This window comes from Lutra lutra, chromosome 1, assembly GCF_902655055.1.
Source record: "Lutra lutra chromosome 1, mLutLut1.2, whole genome shotgun sequence".
Classification (NCBI taxonomy): Eukaryota; Metazoa; Chordata; class Mammalia; order Carnivora; family Mustelidae; genus Lutra; species Lutra lutra.
The window spans coordinates 114,467,711-114,485,130 of record NC_062278.1 but is presented as its reverse complement, the minus strand read 5'-3'; the positions used below and the strand labels follow the sequence as shown (position 1 = coordinate 114,485,130).

General features: G+C 37.8%; 1 protein-coding gene across 1 annotated transcript in view; it reads right to left on the bottom strand.

Moving 5' to 3' along the window:
- The window catches only part of OSTN (osteocrin), a 60,898-nt gene extending 46,530 nt beyond the window's left edge, over positions 1-14,368 (bottom strand). Inside the window, exon 1 of the mRNA XM_047732990.1 lies at positions 14,264-14,368. The gene's annotated coding sequence lies outside the window, so the exon portion shown is untranslated. The remainder of the gene's footprint in view (positions 1-14,263) is intronic.
- Positions 14,369-17,420: the final 3,052 nt, after the last annotated feature.

Genomic DNA, 17,420 nt, shown 5'->3' with positions numbered 1-17,420 from the left:
GACCCTTTGACCTGCTTTACCAGTTTTATCCACCTTTAACCCCTTATTCCCTAGTGAATTATAACGTCAATTCCACTTAGTCATGACATATTATCCTTTTCTGGATTTGACATGATACTACTTTTTAAGGATCTTTATTAATGAGGGGTATAAGTCCTTTATCTCTTTAAAACATATTTTTCAAGTTTTGGTAACAGGTCTCATAAAATGATTGGGAAAAACTACATGCTGCCTTAGTCCATTCAGACTGCTGTAACACAAATAATCATAGACTAGGTGGCTTAACCAACAAACATTAGTTTCCAAGTTCTGGGAAATCCAAGATTAAGGTGTCTGCAGATTTGGTGTCTGGTGGGTACCTAATTTCTGGTTCCTAAATTGTGGTCTCCCATGACAGGGAGAATGAGAGAGCTCTATGGAAGCTCCCTGATAAAGACAATATTTCATTCATGAGGGCTCTACTTTCATGGCCTAATCACCTCCCAAAGGCTCCACCTTCAAATAACATCACATTGGGGGTTAGAGTTTCAATTCACGAATTTTTCAGGGACATAGACAATCTGTCAATAACAACCCTCTTCTATTTGCTGGAAGAGTTTGTGTGAAATTTATATTATTTCCTCCTGAAATGTTTGGTAGAATTTGCCAAATGAGGTAATCTGTGCCAATATCTTCGTGGGAAGGTTTTTAACTAAAATTTCAAATTCTTTAGTAAGTATAGTAATACTTTGTATCATTGTAACTGATTTTCCTGAGTGCACTCTCTTGGCTTTCATCTTCCAAATAATATATTCATTTCATGAAATTATTAAAGTTATTTATACTTCTTTTTTCCTTTTGATATTTGTGCAATCTGTGGTGATGTCCCCCTATTTGTTTCTTAACTCTGGTATTCTTTTTATTTTTATTTTGTCAGTCTTTTTTTAAATTAGTAATTCTAAAATTCTATAAATTTTATTTATCTATTAAAAGAATCATAATTTGGTCATTTTATTTTAATGATTGCTACTTTGTATTGTTTTCTTCCTTTTTCCTAATTTGTGTTTAATTTGCTCATCTTTTTCAATTTTCTTAATATGGATGATTAGATTATTGAATATAGATACTTATTTTCTTCTAACATAGGCATGTAGTATACTATATTTTCCTCTAGGCACTGCTCTAGTTATAGCCTATACATTTTGATATGCTCTGTTTTCATGTTTTATGTAATTCGGAATATTTTCTAATTTTCTTTAAAATTTTGACTACTGATTTTTTAGAATATATGTCAGTTAATTTCCAAATATTTGCTTATTTTCATATTTTTTTTGGTTATTGACTGCTAGTTTGTTTTGTATTAAGGAAACATGTTTTGCATTATTTTAAGTCCTATGAATTTGTCAAGATTTGTCTAATCGCCAGTAATATAATTGTTGGCCTTGGTGAGGGTTCATGTGTACTTTAAAATAATGTATATTCTATTATTATTGGCTGGAATATTCTAAATCTCAGCTAAGTTGGCTGATAATGTTCAAATCTATACTTTTAATGGTTTTTGTCTGCTTGTTCTTCGAATTACTGAGGAAGGATTGCCAATGTCTCCAAGTCTAAAATTTCTCTGTTTTTCTTTTTGGTTCTATCAGCTTTTGCCTTTCATGTTTATGCCTTTTTATATCCCTTTATCATTATGTAACTTACCTCTGTATCCTTGGCAAAAATCTTTGTTTGGAAGTTTACTTTTTCTGACATTATTCAGACAGATATAAATTCACTATAGCTTTTTTTTTGATTATTGATGGCATGGTGTATCTCTTCCCTACCTCCTTCCACCTTTAGTCAATCTATCCCATCTGACACTCTGACAATCTCTAAATTTCAACTGGTGTGTTTTGACCTTTGCATTTAATGTAGTTATTGATATATTTAAAACCCCAGTCTTTAAAATTATTTTGTTTTGTTTCATCTGTTCCCTGTTGCCTCTCATTCTGCCTTATTTTGGATTATAATTTACACCTCTTGTCTATTATTTACATTGTTGCTACAGGTTTACAATTTGCATCATTATGTTGCTACAGTCTTCCTCAAATGTTTTTCCACTTCATACATAATGTAACAATCCTTCAGCAGTAGCCTTCCTCTTTATCCTCTCATTCTTTAGGGTATTACTGTCATGCATCTTAATTTTACCTGTTATGAGCCCACAATTTTTTTTCTCTTTTTGTTTTGTACAGTTAATTATTTTTAATGATTTTTACAATGTTTAAAAATTCATATTAACTACATTTACTGTTGTTGATCCTGCTCTGTGTGTGTTTAGATTTACAGTTCCATGTAGTATCATTTTCTTTTTGCTTGAAGAACTTCCTTTAACATTTCTTATAGCATTTTGTCCAAGGAAGTGCTTAATTCATTTTTATTTTTAAATGTTATTATTGCTCAGGATAGAATTCTGAGGTGATTGCTTTTCTTCTTTCAGTACTTTAATGTTCATATTCTATTTTCTTTTGGATTGTATCATGTCTAATGGAAAGGCTACTATCATCTGTTTGTCTATGATGTGTTTGATTATAGTTTTATTTATATTTATCCTGAAGGTATCTGAGTTTCTGGTCGGTTTCTTTCATTAACTTAGGGAGAAAGTTGGCCATTATCTTTTCAAATATTTCTTTTGTCCCATTTTCTTTTCTTCTTCTGTTATTCTAATTACACATATATTAGATCCTTTGACGTCTTCTACCTCCTGGAAGGTCTGATTTTTTTTTTAAACTCTTTTTCTTCTCTGTATTTCAGTAAAAATATTTTCTATAGATCTAACTTCAAATTCGCTTACTGTTTCCTATGCTGAATCCAGTCCCTGATACTTTTTGTTTTTAATTTTAGCATGTCATAGGCCTAGCAAATAAATGAGGATTTCACTATGGCTTGTCTTGAGTTTCTAAGAAATATAAATTCTCATGTAGCCTACATATTTACTTAAGAATATTAAAGTATCAGTTTTTAAACCACTTTTATGGTGACCTCTTCCTTAGGTGTTCTACCAAAGGTTAAATAATTTGTGCACCCTCTTTTCTCTCAAAGGGGCTGTAACCATTTGAAATATCTACCCCTGGTTGTCTATTGACCTCAGGCTCCTGATGCACTGAAAAAAACTGTGGCTTTGTTTGATGTTGGGAAAGTGACATTGTCATGTGGCTTCCTATATGCTAAGTGGAAACACAAGTCTTCTGCCCTACATTCTTTGTGTGTTTTGCAGTATAGGAATATTTTGATAATCCCTTTCTGTTTATTTTTTCTAACAATATTGTTTTTATTATCATCCCAATTTTGTAGACATGCAGACAAGATGCATGCAAGATTGCATGAGAGATGCAAAGCATGTCTCCCAGCTAGGTTCTTCCTTTTCTACTGCATTTATCATCTGTATAAAGCATCCCTGTAACAAAATTCATAAGTGGGAGAACTGCTTTCACAAGCTTCCTCATATTTCCATTGATATTTATCTTGAAGTGAACTCCAGCAAGCCACATTTTCATTTCATATGATTTTCAGGGTCAGAAGACTGAACGCTACCTCTGGTCCCTGTAGAACTCTCCGTGTCACTCTGGTTTGCCTAAATTTTTGATTTATTCCACACCTAGAACACACTGCACCTATGTACTTTCTGTAGAGTCTTCTACAACCGTTGAGAGCTTTACAGACCCCCTTTGAGGAAAGCACATTAACTTTATTTTATAGGGCTAAAACTTCAACAGGTCTGGTTGGCTGTATTTCAAAATAGTTTTTACAGCCACACCATTTGCTGAGCCTGATGGAGTACCTTTGCTGTTTGATACTCTGCTCATTACACCCTTCCCCATTAAGATCCCTCCCACCGGTTACGTTAATTACAGGAATCTGTCTGCTAAATTCTAGCAGTTCAAACCACTAACTTAATCAATTTAAGGACATGGAAATGCTGGGACACCAGAAACTCACTAGAAGACCAACTAATATATATACTAGTTCTCTCTCTCTCTCTCTCATGCACACGCAGTACCTAAACATAGAATGATATAATGACCTATCGGCATATTGCACTTCAGTATTTACAAGTCGTTATGTAATTTATATTACTGCTATCATAACTGTTCTCTTATGGATACGACAATACTCTTAGATAATAGGCAATTATTATTATTAACACCATTATACAGTTGAAAAAAACTTGAAGTTTAAAGATTTATATTTACCTGTTGCATTAATATTCAGGTAGTTTTGCTGGGTTTGTGGAAGTCCTGACCCTGTTCTCAAGGCACCTATATTTGAATGGAGAAGACAAAATTGAAATTCAGATAACTCCAGGATGGTCTCCATATTATTTTGCGAAGATTTTAGTTCTCCTATTTTTTTTTTTTAAGCTTATTTACACTACTTTTATAAGGTAATTCCCTAAAGGGCCACCTGATACTCTGGAACATTTTCCAACATTATATGAAATGTTTTTCTCATGTTTTCCTATGTTGAGTCAGGCATTCTTTGTCTAAAAGTTATAGACAATTATAGGGGTAGACACTGATTAATAAGAATAATTTATTGATTATCTTTTTGATACAGATCAAATTATCAATTTGATACAGACATTATGTTTTTGAGGTCATTATAATAATCAACATTTATTGAAAACTTACTATGTGACAGCATTGTTTTTAAGTCTCCACTTCTATACGGTGAAGGAGACATTATGATTATCTTCATTTTACAGAGAAACCAAAACTTAGCTGAAGTCAAGAAACTAGTTAATAGTAAAGACAAGATTTCAGTCAAACTTTTCTGATGTTAAAGTTTTTGTTTCTAACAACTACTCTGTAGTTTCTCTCCATGTCATCCTAAAGAATACCTTACAAGGTAGGTATTATCCAAAATTAAATCACGGGGAAACTTGGTTTGGAATATGTTCAAAGTCCTACAGGTATAAATGTGAGACCTGGGATTTGTGTGCCTGGAAGACTACTCCAAAATCTTTCCTCTAAACCCTACTCAAGACTGTTTTCCACTGCACTACACCAATGACACTGTACAACACCAATGATAGCTCTGGGCATCCCAGCCTTTCCTGCTATACATCTATTTAGGCCATCAACTTCCATCACTGTGAAGAGGTAATGTCTCTGTGAATTATGCATCCCTCAAACTTGTTTCTATGAATGCACACTGGGAAGGATCCCCAGACGTATCAAAATAAGTAAATTTTGTTCAGTATTTATACTGGGACCTCTCAAGTAAGTAGGAAGTGTCACCCACAAAGTGATCCAATTCTTGAAGTAACTAGTAAAGCAAGGCTTTACCCTAAGAAAACATACCCAGTATAAATAAACACTATGATATAGATGCCTGAAAGTGTTAAGAAAATTTTTAAACGTGGATATGATATCTAAAGGATAGAGGTAATAGTCTTATTTTATGTTGGTAAGACTGTACCATACTTTAACAGAGATACAAAGAAAGTAGAATGTCCCAATGGGGGCTCAGCATAGGGTTGGGTCTGTACAGCAGTTAATCTAAGGATCATTAGAAGTATGGATTTTTTAGAACAAATATCTATAAAAAATCATTATAATTCTCTTGAGTAGTAAAATACAGGAAGATAGATTTGAATTCAATTGGAAACAATGGATTATTTATCAGTAACATTTTTATTTAATACTTTTTGACAATAAAACTATTCCTCTCGGGGAGGAGTCAAGATGGCGGAGAAGTAGCAGGCTGAGACTACTTCGGGTAGCGGGAGATCAGCTAAATAGCTTATCTAAAGATTGCAAACACCTACAAATCCAACGGGAGATTGAAGAGAAGAAGAACAGCAACTCTAGAAACAGAAAATCAACCACTATCTGAAAGGTAGGACTGGCGGAGAAGTGAATCCAAAGCGACGGGAAGATAGACCGCGGGGGGAGGGGCCGGCTCCGGGCGAGCGGCGGAGCAACGGAGCAAAATCAGGACTTTTAAAAGTCTGTTCCGCTGAGGGACATCACTCCAGAGGCTTAACTGGGGTGAAGCCCAGGCGGGGTCAGCGCGGCCTCAGGTACCACAGGGTCGCAGAAGGATGGGGGTGTCTGAGTGTCGCAGAGCTTACCGGTATTAGAACGGGGAAGCCGGGTACAGAGACAGAGCCGAGGAGTAACTCTCAGCTCGGGGTTGCCTTGAACCGGTTGCAGGCTCAGTCAGCTCGGAGCGCGGCCGGAGGCCAGGGTGACGGGAGTCATTGGGCGCTGTTCTCTGAGGGCGCACTGAGGAGTGGGGCCCGAGACCGGGAGGCCTCCATCTTCACTCCCGTCCTCCAGAACTCTACGGAAAGCACTCAGGGAACAAAAGCTCCTGAAAGCAAACCCGAGCGGATTACTCAGCGCGGCCCCGGGTAAGGGCGGTGCAACCCCGCCTGGGGCAAAGACGCTTGAGAATCACTACAACAGGCCCCTCCCCCAGAAGATCAACAGGAAACCCAGCCAGGACCAAGTTCACCTACCAAGGAGTAAAGTTTCAATACCAAGGAGAGCGGCGGAATTCCAGAGGAGAAGAAAGCAAAGCACGGAACTCATGGCTTTCTCCCCATGATTTTTTAGCCTTGCAGTTAATTTAATTTTTTTATTCTTTTTCAATTTTTTTTTCTTTTTCTCTTCTTCTGCTAAATTTTTTTAACTTTTACCGTTTTTTTCTTTAACGTTTTTAAAATAGTTTATCTAATATATATATATTTTTTTGGTCTTTTTATATTTTTTCATTATCGGCTTTCTTCTTTTTAATAGTTCTTTTTTTTTTTTCTTTCTGAACCCCTTTTTATCCCATTTCTCCCCCCTCACGATTCAGGATCTCTTCTGATTTGGCTAAAGCATATTTTCCTGGGGTTGTTGCCACACTTTTAGTATTTTACTTGCTCCTTCATATACTCTTATCTGGACAAAATGACAAGGCGGAAAAATTCACCACAAAAAAAAGAACAAGAGGCAGTACCAAAGGCTAGGGACCTAATCAATACAGACATTGGTAATACGTCAGATCTAGAGTTCAGAATGACAATTCTCAAGGTTCTAGCCGGGCTTGAAAAAGGCATGGAAGATATTAAAGCAACCCTCTCGGGAGATATAAAAGCCCTTTCTGGAGAAATAAGAGAACTAAAATCTAACCAAGTTGAAATAAAAAAAGCTATTAATGAGGTGCAATCAAAAATGGAGGCTCTCACTGCTAGGATAGATGAGGCAGAAGAAAGAATTAGTGACATAGAAGACCAAATGACAGAGAATAAAGAAGCTGAGCAAAAGAGGGACAAACAGCTACTGGACCACGAGGGGAGAATTGGAAGGATAAGTGACACCATAAGAAGAAACAACATTAGAATAATTGGGATTCCAGAAGAAGAGGAAACAGAGAGGGGAGCAGAAGGTATATTGGAGAGAATTATTGGAGAAAATTTCCCCAATATGGCAAAGGGAACAAGCATCAAAATCCAGGAGGTTCAGAGAACCCCCCTCAAGATCAATAAGAATAGGTCCACACCCCGTCACCTAATAGTAAAATTGACAAGTCTTAGTGACAAAGAGAAGATCCTGAAAGCAGCCCGGGAAAAGAAGTCTGTAACGTACAATGGTAAAAATATTAGATTGGCAGCAGACTTATCCACAGAGACCTGGCAGGCCAGAAAGAGCTGGCATGATATATTCAGAGTACTAAATGAGAAAAACATGCAGCCAAGAATACTATATCCAGCTAGGCTATCATTGAAAATAGATGGAGAGATTAAAAGCTTCCAGGACAAACAAAAACTGAAAGAATTTGCAAATACCAAACCAGCTCCACAGGAAATATTGAAAGGGGTCCTCTAAGCAAAGAGAGACCCTAAAAGAAGTAGATCAGAAAGAAACAGAGACAATATACAATAACAGTCACCTTACAGGCAATGCAATGGCACTAAATTTATATCTCTCAATACTTACCCTGAATGTTAATGGGCTAAATGCCCCAATCAAAAGACACAGGGTATCAGAATGGATAAAAAACAAAACCCATCTATACGTTGCCTACAAGAAAGTCATCTTAAACCCGAAGACACCTCCAGGTTTAAAGTGAGGGGGTGGAAAAGAATTTACCATGCTAATGGACATCAGAAGAAAGCAGGAGTGGCAATCCTTATATCAGATCAATTAGATTTTAAGCCAAAGACTATAATAAGAGATGAGGAAGGACACTATATCATACTCAAAGGATCTGTCCAACAAGAAGATCTAACAATTTTAAATATCTATGCCCCTAACGTGGGAGCAGCCAAATATATAAACCAATTAATAACAAAATCAAAGAAACACATCAACAAAAATACAATAATAGTAGGGGACTTTAACACTCCCCTCACTGAAATGGACAGATCATCCAAGCAAAAGATCAACAAGGAAATAAAGGCCTGAAATGACACACTGGACCAGATGGACATCACAGATATATTCAGAACATTTCATCCCAAAGCAACAGAATACACATTCTTCTCTAGTGCACATGGAACATTCTCCAGAATAGATCACATCCTCGGTCCTAAATCAGGTCTCAACCGGTATCAAAAGATTGGGATCATTCCCTGCATATTTTCAGACCACAATGCTCTGAAGCTAGAACTCAATCACAAGAGGAAATTTGGAAAGAACCCAAATACATGGAGACTAAACAGCATCCTTCTAGACAATGAATGGGTCAACCAGGAAATTAAAGAAGAATTGAAAAAATTCATGGAAACAAATGATAATGAAAACACAACGGTTCAGAATCTGTGGGACACAACAAAGGCAGTCCTGAGAGGAATATAGCGGTACAAGCCTTTCTCAAGAAACAAGAAAGGTCTCAGGTACAAAACCTAACCCTACACCTAAAGGAGCTGGAGAAAGAACAAGAAAGAAACCCTAAACCCAGCAGGAGAAGAAAAATCATAAAGATTAGAGCAGAAATCAATGAAATAGAAACCAAAAAAACAATAGAACAAATCAACGAAACTAGGAGCTGGTTCTTTGAAAGAATTAATAAGATTGATAAACCCCTGGCCAGACTTATCAAAAAGAAAAGAGAGAGGACCCAAATAAATAAAATCATGAATGAAAGAGGAGAGATCACAACGAACACCAAAGAAATACAGACAATTATAAGAACATACTATGAGCAACTCTATCCCAACAAATTTGACAATCTGGAAGAAATGGATGCATTCCTAGAGACATATAAACTACCACAACTGAACCAGGAAGAAATAGAAAGCCTGAACAGACCCATAACCAGTAAGGAGATTGAAACAGTCATCAAAAATCTCCAAACAAACAAAAGCCCAGGGCCAGACGACTTCCCGGGGGATTTCTACCAAACATTTAAAGAAGAACTAATTCCTATTCTCCTGAAACTGTTCCAAAAAATAGAAATAGAAGGAAAACTTCCAAACTCATTTTATGAGGCCAGCATCACCTTGATCCCAAAACCAGACAAGGATCCCATCAAAAAAGAGAACTACAGACCAATATCCTTGATGAACACAGATGCAAAAATTCGCTCCAAAATACTAGCCAATAGGATTCAACAGTACATTAAAAGGATTATTCACCACGACCAAGTGGGATTTATTCCAGGGCTGCAAGGTTGGTTCAACATCCACAAATCAATCAATGTGATACAACACATTAATAAAAGAAAGAACAAGAACCATATGATACTCTCCATAGATGCTGAAAAAGCATTTGACAAAGTACAGCATCCCTTCCTGATCAAAACTCTTCAAAGTGTAGGGATAGAGGGCACATACCTCAGTATTATCAAAGCCATCTATGAAAAACCCACGACAAATATCATTCTCAATGGAGAAAAACTGAAAGCTTTTCCACTAAAGTCAGGAACACGGCAGGGATGTCTGTTATCACCACTGCTATTCAACATAGTACTAGAAGTCCTAGCCTCAGCAATCAGACAACAAAAGGAAATTAAAGGCATCCAAATCGGCAAAGAAGAAGTCAAACTATCACTCTTCGCAGATGATATGATACTATATGTGGAAAACCCAAAAGACTCCATTCCAAAAGTGCTAGAACTTGTACAGGAATTCAGTAAAGTGTCAGGATATAAAATCAATGAACAGAAATCAGTTGCCTTTCTCTACACCAACAACAAGACAGAAGAAAGAGAAATTAAGGAGTCCATCCCATTTACAATCGCACCCAAAACTATAAGATACCTAGGAATAAACCTAACCAAAGAGACTAAGAATCATTACTCAGAAAAGTATAAAGTACTCATGAAAGAAATTGAGGAAGACACAAAGAAATGGAAAAATGTTCCATGCTCCTGGATTGGAAGAATAAATATTGTGAAAATGTCTATGCTACCTCAAGCAATCTACACATTTAATGCAATTCCTATCAAAGTACCATCCATTTTTTTTCAAAGAAATGGAACAAATAATCCTAAAATTTATATGGAACCAGAAAAGACCTCGAATAGCCAAAGGAATATTGAAAAAGAAAGCCAAAGTTGGTGGCATCACAATTCCGGACTTCAAGCTCTATTACAAAGCTGTCATCATCAAGACAGCATGGTACTGGCACAAAAACCGACACATAGATCAGTGGAACAGAATTGAGAGCCCAGAAATGGACCCTCAACTCTATGGTCAACTCATCTTCGACAAAGCAGGAAAGAATGTCCAATGGAAAAAAGACAGCCTCTTCAATGAATGGTGTTGGGAAAATTGGACAGCCACATGCAGAAAAATGAAATTGGATCATTTCCTGACACCACACACGAAAATAGACTCAAAATGGATGAAGGATCTCAATGTGAGAAAGGAATCCATCAAAATCCTTGAGGAGAACACAGGCAGCAACCTCTTCGACCTCAGCCGTAGCAACATCTTCCTAGGAACATCACCAAAGGCAAGGGAAGCAAGGGCAAAAATGAACTATTGGGATTTTATCAAGATCAAAAGCTTTTGCACAGCAAAGGAAACAGTGAACAAAACCAAAAGACAACTGACAGAATGGGAGAAGATCTTTGCAAATGACATATCAGATAAAGGGCTAGTGTCCAAAATCTATAAAGAACTTAGCAAACTCAACACCCAAAGAACAAATAATCCAATCAAATAATGGGCAGAGGACATGAACAGACATTTCTGCAAAGAAGACATCCAGATGGCCAGCAGACACATGAAAAAGTGCTCCATATCACTCGGCATCAGGGAAATACAAATCAAAACCACCATGAGATATCACCTCACACTAGTCAGAATGGCTAAAATTAACAAGTCAGGAAATGACAGATGCTGGCGAGGATGCGGAGAAAGGGGAACCCTCCTACACTGTTGGTGGGAATGCAAGCTGGTGCAACCACTCTGGAAAACAGCATGGAGTTTCCTCAAAATGTTGAAAATAGAACTACCCTATGACCCTGCAATTGCACTGCTGGGTGTTTACCCTAAAGATACAAACGTAGTGATCCGAAGGGGCACGTGCAGCCGAATGTTTATAGCAGCAATGTCTACAATAGTCAAACTATGGAAAGAACCTAGATGTCCATCTACAGACGAATGGATAAAGAAGATGTGGTATATATACACAATGGAATACTATGCAGCCATCAAAAGATATGAAATCTTGCCATTTGCGACGACGTGGATGGAACTAGAGGGCATCATGCTTAGCGAAATAAGTCAATCAGAGAAAGACAACTATCATATGATCTCCCTGATATGAGGGAGAGGAGATGCAACATGGGGGGTTGAGGGGGTAGGAGAAGAATAAATGAAACAAGATGGGATTGGGAGGGAGACAAACCATAAGTGACTCTTAATCTCACAAAACAAACTGAGGGTTGATGGGGGGAGGGGGTTGGGAGAGGGGGGTGGGGTTATGGATATTGGGGAGGGTATGTGCTATGGTGAGTGCTGTGAAGTGTGTAAACCTGGCGATTCACAGACCTGTACCCCTGGGGATAAAAATATATGTTTATAAAGCTGTAAAAAAAAAAAAAAAAGAAAAGAAAAAAGAAAGGATGAATACCCAAGTTTTGTAGCAACATGGACGGGACTGGAAGAGATTATGCTGAGTGAAATAAGTCAAGCAGAGAGAGTCAATTATCATATGGTTTCACTTATTTGTGGAGCATAACAAATAGCATGGAGGACAAGGGGAGATGGAGAGGAGAATGGAGTTGAGGGAATTTTGAAGGGGAGGTGAACCATGAGAGACTATGGACTCTGAAAAACAATCTGAGAATTTTGAAGGGGTGGGGGGTGGGAGGTTGGGGTCACCAGGTGGTGGGTATTGTAGAGGGCACGGATTGCATGGAGCACTGCGTGTGGTGCAAAAATAATGAATACTGTTATGCTGAAAAAATAAAAAAAAAACTAAAAAAAAAATCAGGGAAAACTAAAAAACAAAACAAAACAAAACAAGAAACTATTCCTCTCAAAAAACAGCCCCCACATCAAAAGCTACTTGGGAAAAAATGGAAATATCAGATGTGCTGAAGAAAGGATTATCACAGCAAAAGGGAGGTGAGATTAAGAAGTTCCTTCTAAGCTTTGTGATTCAATAAACAAAAATGAAAAATGAATATATACTTATGTTCAAATAGATGAGAGAAAGGCTTGTTTAGATAATCTCTTATATAGTGATCAAAATTCATACATATGAGGGGTACCTGAGTGACTCACTTGGTTCAACTCGATTTTGTCTCATTTCATGATCTCAGGATCATGAGATTGAGCCTCACATCAGGCCCTGCATTCAATGGGGAATCTGCTTGGGATTCTCTCCTCTCCTCCCCCTACCCCCTGCTCACACATGCTCTCTCTCTCTAATAAATAAACAAAATCTTTATATATATATATATATATATATATATATATATATATATATATGGAAGTTTTAAAATATAAAATATAAAACACATACCCTAGGGGTGTCTGGGTGGCTCAATGGGTTAAAGCCTCTGCCTTCAGCTTGGGTCATGATCCCAGGGTCCTGGGATGGAGCCCCGCATTGGGCTCTCTGCTCAGTGGGAAGTGTCCTTCCCCCTCTCTCTGCCTGCCTCTCTGTCTACTTGTGATCTCTGTCTGTCAAATAAATACATAAAAATTAAAAAAAAAACTAGTTGGTAAAGATAATGTTTTCATTCAACTTTTTTTTTAGCAAGTCAAAATTTATGTCTGAATGCTATATGTATTTTTATATTTTCATATAATTAATACTTCTTTGGCAATATTTTCTTATTCAAAGCTTGCTCTCTTTTGCTATCCATTCTTCCTCTTAAATGCATAAGTACACACACTAGCATTTACAATGTCTTTAAGACTTTGTGTACTATAGGTGAACAGATGTTCATCAGAGGCAAGCAAACTACCTTTTTCTTCATGCAGAATCTTCATGTCCCACAGCCTTCTGCAAAACTGGACTTCTGATGGCCAGGCATGATTCAATTTAGAAGTATCCCACAGTTTTTCCCTTTGTGGATTGGAAGTAAGATACTCATTTGCACCATTTTTTTCTTCCATGAGCTGGTGTAATTGGAATTTGGAAGTGTCAATGCGATCTTTACTATCCTGAGCTGGTTTTGAACAAGTATCACGTTTTTGGGTTCCTGGGTTCTTTATCAGTGAAATAAGGAGCTTATTCAAATGATCTCTAAGTCCTTTTCCAGTCTTCCAGACTCCCATTTACTAAGTGAGACAATTGCCTATTTGACACTGTGTCTACATCATCTACACTGTTGTCAGCTTTCATTTCCATAAATATTTCGGGAGAATCTTCTGTGTATCAGGTCCCAAGAAAGTCATCGTGCAGGAAAAAGAGTTTGTAAAACATAGTCCTTGTCTTCCAGGAACTTAAGGTCTTACAGAGGTTAATTTTAAAAATAATGACATTTCAGTGCAATTGGTACTATACAAATGGTATGAAAAAAAGACTTTATGAAAGCCTATTTTAAACATGATTTGAGAGATTTACCTTCTGTCATATTACTTTAGTTGCCAGGGTGCCTGAAGAGTGGCTGACAGATCTCACCCTAACATTAAATATGTGAACACATGTTTTTTGAATAAGGAGGTATCTTACCATCCACAGGCCAACATTAGAGAAGGGACCTTTAAGGTCCACACTTAAAATCATAAATGCACAAAAGTAAATTTTTTTTTTTTTTACATCCAACATTCACATCTTCTTTCAGTTTCCATGAATGTATATAAGAAAAAAGCAGTTATCAAAGTGCAGGCTTAAAATTATCTTACCTACAGCAATCACCATGAAGTATTTCCTCTAGTAGGAATCATACATGCTTGTTTCTCTATATTTCGTAGAATATAAAAGAATGCTGTTTCTTCCACTTCACATTGAGTCTCTGTTTCAGCATTTACACTGACTGCTCATTACCTGAAATAAACTCTCCCTCATTTGTCTGTCAAGTTACTAGAATTCACTGACCTGCCAAATGGAAGCAAAACCAGATACCTCTCATTAAAATGTATATTTTAGCCATGAATCTAATTATAAATGTGGGTATGGTAATATGAAGTTGAATATGAAGTTGGGGTTTAATTTTGTGCGGAGTTGATGAATGAAAGCTCTGTGGGTGTGAGCAAAGCCATCCTCTTCACAGTCTGCCCCATGATACTCTCTAGCTTCATTGGGCCATCTCAGAGCAGCAGTGGGGTGCTGCTATTGTGTTAATTTTTCCCTCATGTTTAAAGCCTAGCATGAAATAGCAACAAAAACACATTAAATTATTGGAAAAGATTTCATTATTTTATAAAAGAAACAGAATGAACTAAAAAATCACAGAAAACGAGAAACATTGAAGTTCAAATATTGAAGTACTTAATTGCTTAATTAAAAATTATAAAGGAGGGAGGAGTCAAGATGGCAGAGAAGTAGCAGGCTGAGACTACTTCAGGTAGCGGGAGATCAGCTAGATAGCTTATCTAAAGATTGCAAACACCTACAAATCCAATGGGAGATCGAAGAGAAGAACAGCAACTCTAGAAACAGAAAATCAACCACTTTCTGAAAGGTAGGACTGGCGGAGAAGTGAATCCAAAGCGACGGGAAAATAGACCGTGGGGGGAAGGGCCGGCACCCGGCAAGCAGCAGAGCAACGGAGCACAAAATCGGGATTTTTAAATCTGTTCCACTGAGGGACATCGCTCCAGAGGCTTAACCGGGGTGAAGCCCATGCGGGGTCAGCGTGGCCTCGGGTCCCACAGGGTCACAGAAGGATCGGGGGTGTCTGAGTTTCGCAGAGCTTACAAGTATTAGAATGGGGAAGCTGGCTACAGAGACAGAGCCGAGGAGTGAGCTCTAAGCTCGGGGTTACCTTGAACCAGTCAGAGGCTCGGTCAGCTCGGAGCATGGCCGGAGGCCAGGGTGACAGGAGTAATTGGGTGCTATTCTCTGAGGGTGCACTGAGGAGTGGGACCCCGGGCTCTCGGCTCCTCCGGGCTGGAGACTGGGAGACTGCCATCTTCGTTCCCGTCCTCTGGAACTCTACGGAAAGTGCTCAGGGAACAAAAGTTCCCAAAAGCAAACCTGAGCTGATTACTCAGCCTGGCCCCTGGTGGGCGGTGCAACTCCGCTGGGGCAAAGACACTTGAGAATCACTACAACAGGCCCCTCCCCCAGAAGATCAACAGAAATCCAGCCAGGACCAAGTTCACCTACCAAGGAGTGCAGTTTCAATACCAAGGAGAGCAGCAGAATTCCAGAGGAGGAGAAAGCAAAGCACAGAACTCCTGGCTTTCTCCCCATGATTCTTTAGCCTTGCAGTTAATTTAATTTTTTTTTCTTTGCCAATTTTTTTTCTCTTCTTCTGCTAAATTATTTTAACTTTTACCCTTTTCTTTTTTAACGTTTTTTAACTAGTTTATCTAATATATATATATATATATATATTTTTTCCTTTTATATTTTTTCTTTATTGGTTTTCTTTTTCTAATTGTTTCTTTCTTTCTTTTTTTTTTTTTTCTTTCTGAACCTTTTTATCCCCTTTCTCCCCTCTCACGATTTGGGATCTCTTCTGATTTGGCTAAAGCATTTTTCCTAGGGTTGTTGCCACCCTTTTAGTATTTTACTTGCTCCTTCATATACTCTTATCTGGACAAAATGACAAGGCGGAAAAATTCACCACAAAAAAAAGAACAAGAGGCAGTACCAAAGGCTAGGGACCTAATCAATACAGACCTTGGTAGTATGTCAGATCTAGAGTTCAGAATGACGATTCTCAAGGTTCTAGCCGGGCTCAAAAAAGGCATGGAAGATATTAGAGAAACCCTCTTGGGAGATATAAAAACCCTTTCTGGAGAAAAAACTAAAATCTAACCAAGTTGAAATAAAAAAAGCTATTAATGAGGTGCAAACAAAAATGGAGGCTCTCACTGCTAGGATAAATGAGGCAGAAGAAAGAATTAGCGATATAGAAGACCAAATGACAGAGAATAAAGAAGCTGAGCAAAAGAGGGACAAACAGCTACTGTTCCATGAGGGGAGAATTTGAGAGATAAGTGACACCATAAGACGAAACAACATTAGAATAATTGGGATTCCAGAAGAAGAAGAGAGAGAGAGGGGAGCAGAAGGTATATTGGAGAGAATTATTGGAGAGAATTTCCCCAATATGGCAAAGGGAACAAGCATCAAAATCCAGGAGGTTCAGAGAACCCCCCTCAAAATCAATAAGAATAGGTCCACACCCCGTCACCTAATAGTAAATTGACAAGTCTTAGTGACAAAGAAAAGATCCTGAATGCAGCCCGGGAAAAGAAGTCTGTAACGTACAATGGTAAAAATATTAGATTGGCAGCAGACTTATCCACAGAGACCTGGCAGGCCAGAAAGAGCTGGCATGATATATTCAGAGCACTAAACGAGAAAAACATGCAGCCAAGAATACTATATCCAGCTGGGCTATCATTGAAAATAGAAGGAGAGATTAAAAGCTTCCAGGACAAACAAAAACTGAAAGAATTTGCAAACACCAAACCAGCTCTACAGGAAATATTGAAAGGGGTCCTCTAAGCAAAGAGAGACCCTAAAAGTAGTAGATCAGAAAGAAACAGAGACAATATACAATAACAGTCACCTTACAGGCAATACAATGGCATTAAATTCATATCTCTCAATATTTACCCTGAATGTTAATGGGCTAAATGCCCCAATCAAAAGACACAGGGTATCAGAATGGATAAAAAAACAAAACCCATCTTTATGTTGCCTACAAGAAACTCATCTTAAACCCGAAGACACCTCCAGATTTAAAGTGAGGGGGTGGAAAAGAATTTACCATGCTAATGGACATCAGAAGAAAGCAGGAGTGGCAAACCTTATATCAGATCAATTAGATTTTAAACCAAAGACTATAATAAGAGATGAGGAAGGACACTATATCATACTCAA